Source organism: Nicotiana tabacum, chromosome 2 (genome assembly GCF_000715075.1).
Source record: "Nicotiana tabacum cultivar K326 chromosome 2, ASM71507v2, whole genome shotgun sequence".
Taxonomy (NCBI): domain Eukaryota; kingdom Viridiplantae; phylum Streptophyta; class Magnoliopsida; order Solanales; family Solanaceae; genus Nicotiana; species Nicotiana tabacum.
The window spans coordinates 114,478,358-114,486,461 of record NC_134081.1 but is presented as its reverse complement, the minus strand read 5'-3'; positions in this window follow the sequence as shown (position 1 = coordinate 114,486,461).

Sequence of the window (8,104 nt, the reverse complement as noted above, 5' to 3'; positions counted from 1 at the left end):
AAACTAAAATCAAAGTATGCGTTCGCACAACTTTGGGCGAAATAACCTTAAATATAATAAAAATGCTATTAATTGTGTGCACGTACACGTGACATGATTTTGGCACAATAAACAAAACGGATTCACACACGTGATTCGTTTCAAAGATAATTCTATATTTTAATATAAAAACGGATATATAAAACATGAAAACCAATAAATCACAATTTATCTAAAATTAATTCATGCCAAGTTGTAGTCAATAAAGCGACCGTGCTAGAACTAAGGGACTCGGGGAATGCCTTACACCTTCTCCCCGGTCAACAGAATTCCTTATCCGGACTTTATTTTCGCAGACCAATAATAATATAGTCAAACCTTCCTTTGACTAGGGATTCAAATAAAAGGTGACTTGGAACACCCAAAAAATCAATTCCAAGTGGCGACTCTGTAAGTAAAATAATCCCTATTCAAATTTGTCACTTTAATTGGAAAAACTCTTTAACCCACAATAATCCATAACACATATATCTTTTTTTTGGGGGGAGGGGGAGGGGGATAAAAAGGGGTGTGACAGCTCTGGCAACTCCGCTGGGGGCAACCAGAATTCAAGCTTGTACATGTTGACTTTTATTTGGCTTTATTAATTTTGTATATACTATGTTTTATTTTGGGCCTATTGTGCTACTTGTTTGATTTTTACCTCTTTGATATTGTTGAACTGTATATTATAAATTGTCTTCTCGCGCACCCCCTCTGAGTCTTCTTGAATTTAAATTGGACATTTGCTTGACATAGCCCACTTTTTTTGAGATAGCAGAGGTGCTTGTCACCCGGTAAGGATTTTAGTCACCCATATTTTAGACGGGGAGCACCACCAGCTAAGCCGGAAAGCAATGCTACCGGCACGCTGACCCTCCTCGACTTGAGTTGTCCGCTCGAGTAAGCCAGTCTAGATACCTTCTCCACCAGGATTTAAACCTAGAAAAACAAACATCATGCCTAATATCCCTAGTAGGTTCGCTTTATTTGCATCTCATACATTTAACTTAGCGAAACTCGGCACAGGGGTTGGGTTCGTATAAGACAAGTATCCTCTTTGAGACCATCATGTTCACTTATGTGCTACTTGCTACATCATTTGGAAGGCTTGCTTGCATTGTTGACCGGCTTTAGAAAATTAGTTGAGCGGAATTATAGACCAAAAAAAAAAAATACCAGGTTCAATTTGACCGGTTTTACTAAAGATTTTTTTTATTATTCTGGCGTGAGATGTAAAGATTAATTTTCATAAAAATCAAAAGAGAACATAGTCGGTTTGACCGAACTACGCAGGTCTGATTCTCACCGGATGTGAGATGCGTAAGCAAACCTCATCGGTTCCGGCCCCAATTTTCAAAAACAAATTCAAAAATATTTTCGTTTAATTCTTTCTTTAGAAGTCTTTCCTTCGAAAATCGCCCCAAAAAAACCAAAAATATTTTCTTTATTTTTGGAAGTCTTTCATTCGAAAAAGAAAATCAAATCAAAATCCAAAAATATATTTTTATTCCTACTTTAGAAGTTTTTCTTCGGAAAAAATAAAATAAAAATCGAAATTCAAAAAATAATTCTTTCTTCTTTAGAAGTCTTTCTTTTTAAATTTTTTTTTTAAAAAAATCAAAATCCAAAAAAAAACATATTTTCTTTCAAACATTACCAAAAATAAAAATAAAAAATATATTAATAAAAATCAAAATCCAAAATATTTTCTTTATTCTTAAAGAAGTTTTCCTTTCAAAAGTTTCCCAAAAAAAAAAAAAAAAATCAAAATTCAAAAATATTTTTCGTGTTAGAAGCTCTCGTGGTCTGTTTTGTATATGCGTAAAAAATAGAGTTATTTTATTTACTATTCTTGATTTTTCCCTGAACTACGTAATGATCTGATTCATGCGGCGTCATGATACGTAGGCAATCCCAATCGTATTCGATCATAGCCATAAATAAATTGAGTGAAAAAATAAACCGAAAAAAAGAAAAAAAATTGAGTGAAAAAGAAAGAAAAGAGTGACAAAAAATAACAGAGAAAAATAAAGCGCGAAAAACAACAAAAAGAGAAAGAAAAAAAGAAATCAAGATATGAAAAAAAATGAAAAACAAATTCAAAAAAGAAAAAGAAAAAAGAGAGCCTTCCAGAAGGAATCATACTCGAGCTTGTTCCAAAAGCTAGTCAGGCTAGGTCTACTGCAGCCAGTAGCCCCGAACCGGCCAAACCCTAAGTCCCCCTCGCACTGGGCTAGTGCTAGATGTGAATACCACTCTGGAGCAGTGGGACATGATACGGAAGACTGTTGGATTCTTAAGAGAGCAGTGGAAGACCTCATCGAGGACAAGACAATAGTGCTTAGGGATGAAGAGGCCCCTAATATGATGAACAATTCTCTTCCTACTCATACCAATGGGCAGTAGTCGGAATGATCTGTGAAGATGATGAATTTGATCCAACACTGAAAGCCACAGTAGCCATTGCCGCGGTAGAAGAGAAACCTAAAAACGGGCGCCAAACCTGAAAAGTTCTCTGTCAGATGCGAGTCTCGGTAGCCGGTCTTGCTATCCTTTCTGTGTCCGGATTATTTCAGGGTGTAATCCGGATATTTTACTTTATTGTCTTATTTATGATGTAAACCCTTTTATTTTTAAAATTAAAAAAAATCAAATTCAAAAAAAAATAATCAATTAAATGAAATTAATATTTCATTGTCTAGGAATGACTCTTTTCTTAATCTTGTCACCTTACTTATTCTTTTTCAGTTCTGTTAATGCACATTTTAATAACATGACATGCTTGCGGACTTCATGCCTAGATCTAAAAAGGTTTTAAGACTTCGAAATAGAATGCAAGGAAGATAAATTTAAGAAAATAAAACAAAGACTCAGAACAGCTAAAGAAAAATTGGCTCCAGATTGAAAAGATCTATACATGGTAATGAGAGTACTGCCAAAAGAGAGCGTTGTACCTGGGAAACATCGAAGAAAATGTCCTTGCAACAACTGTCAATGCAAGTGTAGTCAAAAGGTACTATGTTAGATCCTCTATATATCATTAATGTTCTCCGGTTGAGATGAAGAAGGCTTTCTTTCTCACTATCCAAATATTTAACCCTTTGAAAACCCTTTGAGCCGGCTCTTTATTTTTTATTACCCTCTTTGGAACATGGAAGTTATTATTAAAAAAAATGAATAAAGAGAAAAAAGAAAAAAAAAAGACAAAAAGAAAATGAAATGAAAACAATGAAAAGAAGAGAAAAAAAAAATACAAAACAAAAATCCAAACAAGTTCATATTTCATTGAACTACGTTTGACTTAATTCCGAAAGGATACGTAGGCAGCCTCTCTCTGGGGTTCAATCACACCAAAACAAAAATTTACATTTCCCAAAAAGTTGAAACTGGGGCAGATGTTACAATGGTTCGGCGATGGTTTCGCTTGAAAGGTTTCAAAGTTGTAATTCAATCCAAATCCTTTTTACCCAAATCCTTTTCAAGTCCTTCCGATCAATCAACGAGAATGTTCAAGAATTGGAGGATACAATTACTTGGATCTGATACAACAAAATGAGAGAAGTAAAATGTTAGAGTCTTATTGGTGAAAATTCTCATGGGCACTGCAAGGCGATAGTGAGTAAAGAAACCAAAATGAGAGTCTTGTTGGTGAAAGCTCATAAAGAGCACTATAAGGCGACGACGAGAAGAGAAATAAGAGAGGTCAGTTGGTGAAAATTCGTAAAGGGCGCCACTGATCGAAAAGAGGACCCTCACACCCATCGGAATTGACACAGTCCTAGGCAAGGTTTCTCGGTTTCAAGGCAAAAGTTGTGATGAATTTTTGATAGTCGTACAGTGGACACAGATCGAGCATACAGTCCAAAAGGCATGTCATGTTCATTGAAGTACGCATATACTCAAGATAAGTCCTTCTTTCCTTCCCCTGAAAGGGATATCTCTTGTCTAAATTCATTGTCAATTCCATTGTTTGTTGTTCTTTGAATCCCTTTTGGTCTAACTCTGTTCCAAAAATTAGACAAAGAAGGGATAGTAAGACTGATTTACAAGGCTTTCGTTTGATACAAGCTAATATTCAAGAGGCACCCAGCCTTGGAAGGGGTATAAAATCAACCTTGATTGGCCATGGTGGCTGATGCTTTGAAATAAAAAACTCTCAAAAAAGAGGAAATCAAATTGAAAGTGCCTACAAGGCAAAATGAAGTTGAATAGGTTAAGTCCCAAGTGGCTAACCGTTTTGGCAAAGTTTGAAAAGCCAAAGGTTCCCCAATGCTCTGGAATTGAAAGTTTTGGAGGAAAGAAGTCGAAAGTGAAATGCCACAAAGGCAAAATAAAGTTGAAAATGTTAAGTTCCACGCGACCAATCGTCATGTAAAAGTTTGAAAAGTCAAAGGCTCTTTGGGGCTAGAAATGCAAGTGGTATTCATGAAACATCTAGTGGCAGGTTGAAATCATCATCAAAAGAAGATGGGCACAAAGCCAAGATACCAAAGACATCAAGGCCACAAACCGACCACCACTTTTAAAACTCACAATTTTTCTTTGTTTGCAGCAGGAACAAAGCAGTGCAGAATGGTGACTCCTAAAAGATGAATGCCACCAAAGGTAAGTTTCCTCAAAATCTCCACCTTCTTTTATTTTTAACATGCATCACTACTGTTCATACCTCTCATTTTCGTAGCTTAATCCAGGTAGAACCTTTTTGCCTAGAGGGATCCAGCTCATAGTTCCTGGTAAAGTACTTTTCTCAGGATGTTTTACATAGCTTAACCCAGGTAGAATATTTTTGCCTAAGGGGATCCAGCTCATAGTTTCGGGTAGAAGTACTCTCCGCCTAGGCTTGTTTTCGTAGCTTAACCCAGGTAGAACCTTTTTGCCTAGGGGGATCCAGCTCATAGTTCCAGGCAGAAGTACTCTTTGCCCAGGCTGTTTTTCGTAGCTTAACCCAGGTAGAATCTTTTCGCCTAAGGGGATCCAACTCATAGTTCTGGGTAGAAGTACTTTTCGCCCATGCTATTTTACGTAGCTTAACCCAGGTAAAACCTTTTCGCCTAGGGGGATCCAGCTCATAGTTCCGGGTAGAAGTACTCTTCGCCCTGGTTGTTTTATAGTAGCTTAACTCAGGTAGAACATTTTTGCCTAGGAGGATCCGGCTCATAGTTCTGGGTAGAATTACTCATTGCCCAGGTTATTTTTTGTAGCTTAACCCAGGTAGAACCTTTTTGCCCAGGGGGATCCAGCTCATAGTTTCTGGGTAGAAGTACTCTTCGCTCAGGTTGTTTTACGTAGCTTAACCCAGGTAGAACCTTTTCGCCTAAGGGGATCCAGCTTATAGTTCCGGGTAGAAGTACTCTTCGCTCAGGTTATTTTTCATAGCTTAACCCAGGTAGAACCTTTTTGCCTAGGGGGATCCAGCTCATAGTTCCTGGTAGAAGTACTCTTTGCCCAGGCTTGCTTTTTTGTAGCTTAACCCAGGTAGAACTTTTTCACCTAGGGGGATCCAACTCATAATTCTAGGTAGAAGTACTCTTCGCCAGGCTGTTTTATGTAGCTTAACCCAGGTAGAATCTTTTCGTCTAGGGGGATCCAGCTTATAGTTTTCGGGTAGAAGTACTCTTCGCCCATGATGTTTTTCGTAGCTTAACCCAGGTAGAACCTTTTTCCCTAGGGGGATCTAGCTCATAGTTCCGGGTAGAAGTACTCTTAGCCCAGGCTATTTTTCGTAGCTTAACCTAGGTAGAACCTTTTTGCCTAGGGGGGTCCAGCTCATAGTTTCCGGGTAGAAGTACTCTTCGCCCAGGATGTTTTACGTAGCTTAACCCAGGTAGAACCTTTTCGCCTAGGGGGATCCAGCTCATAGTTTCGGGTAGAAGTACTCTTCGCTTAAGTTGTTTTACGTAGCTTAACCCAGGTAGAATCTTTTTGCCTAGGGGGATCCAGCTCATAGTTCCGGGTAGAAGTACTCTTCGCTCAGGTTATTTTACGTAGCTTAACCCAGGTAGAAACGTTTCCCCTAGGGGGATCCAACTCATATTCCGGGTAGAAGTACTCTTCGCCCAGGCTCGCTTTTCGCAGTTTAACCCAGGTAGAACCTTTTCGCCCAGGGGATTCATTTTTATTTCAGTAATACATGGCACAAACCCCTAGTTACATTTCTTTTCTGTAATACATGGTGCCATCCCCTGGTTAAATTTCCTTTTAGTAAAACATGACGCCATCCTATGACTATATTCTTTTCAGTAATACAGGGTACCAACCCCTGATTACATTCTTTTTCCGTAATACAGGGTACCAACCCTTGATTACATTTCCTAACCAGTATCAGGGTACACCAATCCCTAGTCGCTTTTCCAATATATGGTCTCCACTCCCTAGTTTCTTTCATTTTAGACATAGGGTCTCCATTCCCTAGTCTCTGTTTCTTTTTCGGGGTACACCATTCCCGACCTTTTATTGCTTTCAATAAAGAAGTAGTTTAGAATTTTGTTATAATAACTCACGAAATTTTTCTAGTACAAATTGGGGCAGAAAAATTTCGTTTGTTTGTTTATTTTGATGTCTAAGTTGGTTTTACCTCGAGGCACAAGGTTCGAGATGGCCAAAAGAAGAAGTCTCAATTCAAAATAAAAGAAAAGAAAAAAATAAGTGAATCCAAAATGCAAAAGTAGTTGAAAAGATGTGGGATGCTCAAGACATAACTGAAGCCACGAGCATTGGAGTACCGTTTTGATTAGAAGAAGCTATAGAACAATGAACTAGCACCTACAACTAGCGAGCATCAAGGTTTAGATCAAAGTCTGCATGAAGAACCATTCAAGACTCTCGATCAAGTTTCAGAAGACTCATAGATAGGAATCTTGTAACTCATAGCTGATAGGCTTGTTTAGTTTCTTTTTTATAATAGCAGGACCGCAGACCGGAGCCTCGACAGAACCTTACTCGACTCCTCAACTCATCATTCCACCATTCTCCTTGAACTACACGTGACCTGATTCCCCCATAACCCGAGATATGTAGGCTGTCCAAAATCAGGACTCGGTTACACCCTATCTTTTATTTCTTTTCCTTTTGAATAACGGTTTGGTCAAAAATTAGTCACATGGCTCACCTAGTCTTTGCCTGAAAATTCTTCATGTTTCCAAGAAAAGAGGGGCAGTTGTGAGCACTTAATTTTTGACTATATTTGAATTTTTACCACATTCTACTATGAAAATATTTTTAGAAATTTAATATATATTTTTTTAGCTTTGTTACATTTTTTTAATATAGGGTAAGAATTTAAAATAATTTAAAAGGTCAAATTATTACTATTAGTATTATTTTTATTTTAAAATAAAATAAATTTAAAAAACCAAAAAAATTAAATATTATTTTTAATTTTCGGATGGGAATAAAATAATAGTAAAATTAAAAGTATGGAATAAAAAATTAAAAGTAAAAGTAGGTGGAAATTATTTTTTAAAAAAAGTAAAAGAAAGGGAAAAATTTTAAAAATAAAAGTAAAAGAATGTGAAAATTTAAAAAAAAATGAAAAGTAAAAGAAATATGAAATTAAAAAATAAAAGTAAAGGTAGTTGAATTGTTTTTTTTTTGAAAAGTAAAAGAAAGTGAAAATTTAAAAAAGAAAAGTAAAATAAATGAAAATTAAAAAAAGAAAAGTAAAATAAGTGGAAAATAAAAAAAATAATAAAGTAAAAAAAGTGAGAAATTAAAAAATAAAAGTAAAGGAATGTGGAGAATTATTATTTTTAAAAAATAAGAAAAATGGGAAGTGGGAATTCCTTTTAATTAAAAAGTAATAAAATAAAAAACAAAATCTGAAAAAATTCCGAGTTGTTTTTCCCTATAAATAGAATAGAAATGTGAGGAGAAAAGGGTGAAGGAGAAAAAAAGAAGGGAGGAGGGAATTGAGAGAAATAGTTTTTCTTCTTCTACGCTAAGGAAATTTCTACTTGTGTCAATCTTTTTTTGTCTTTCTTTTAAAAAGTCTAGCAAGTCATCACCTAAAACCCAACAAAAATACTTCATAACATCCCTTTTTACACGCCAAAAAGTAGAGTCAATATTCGAGGATTCCGTTGGA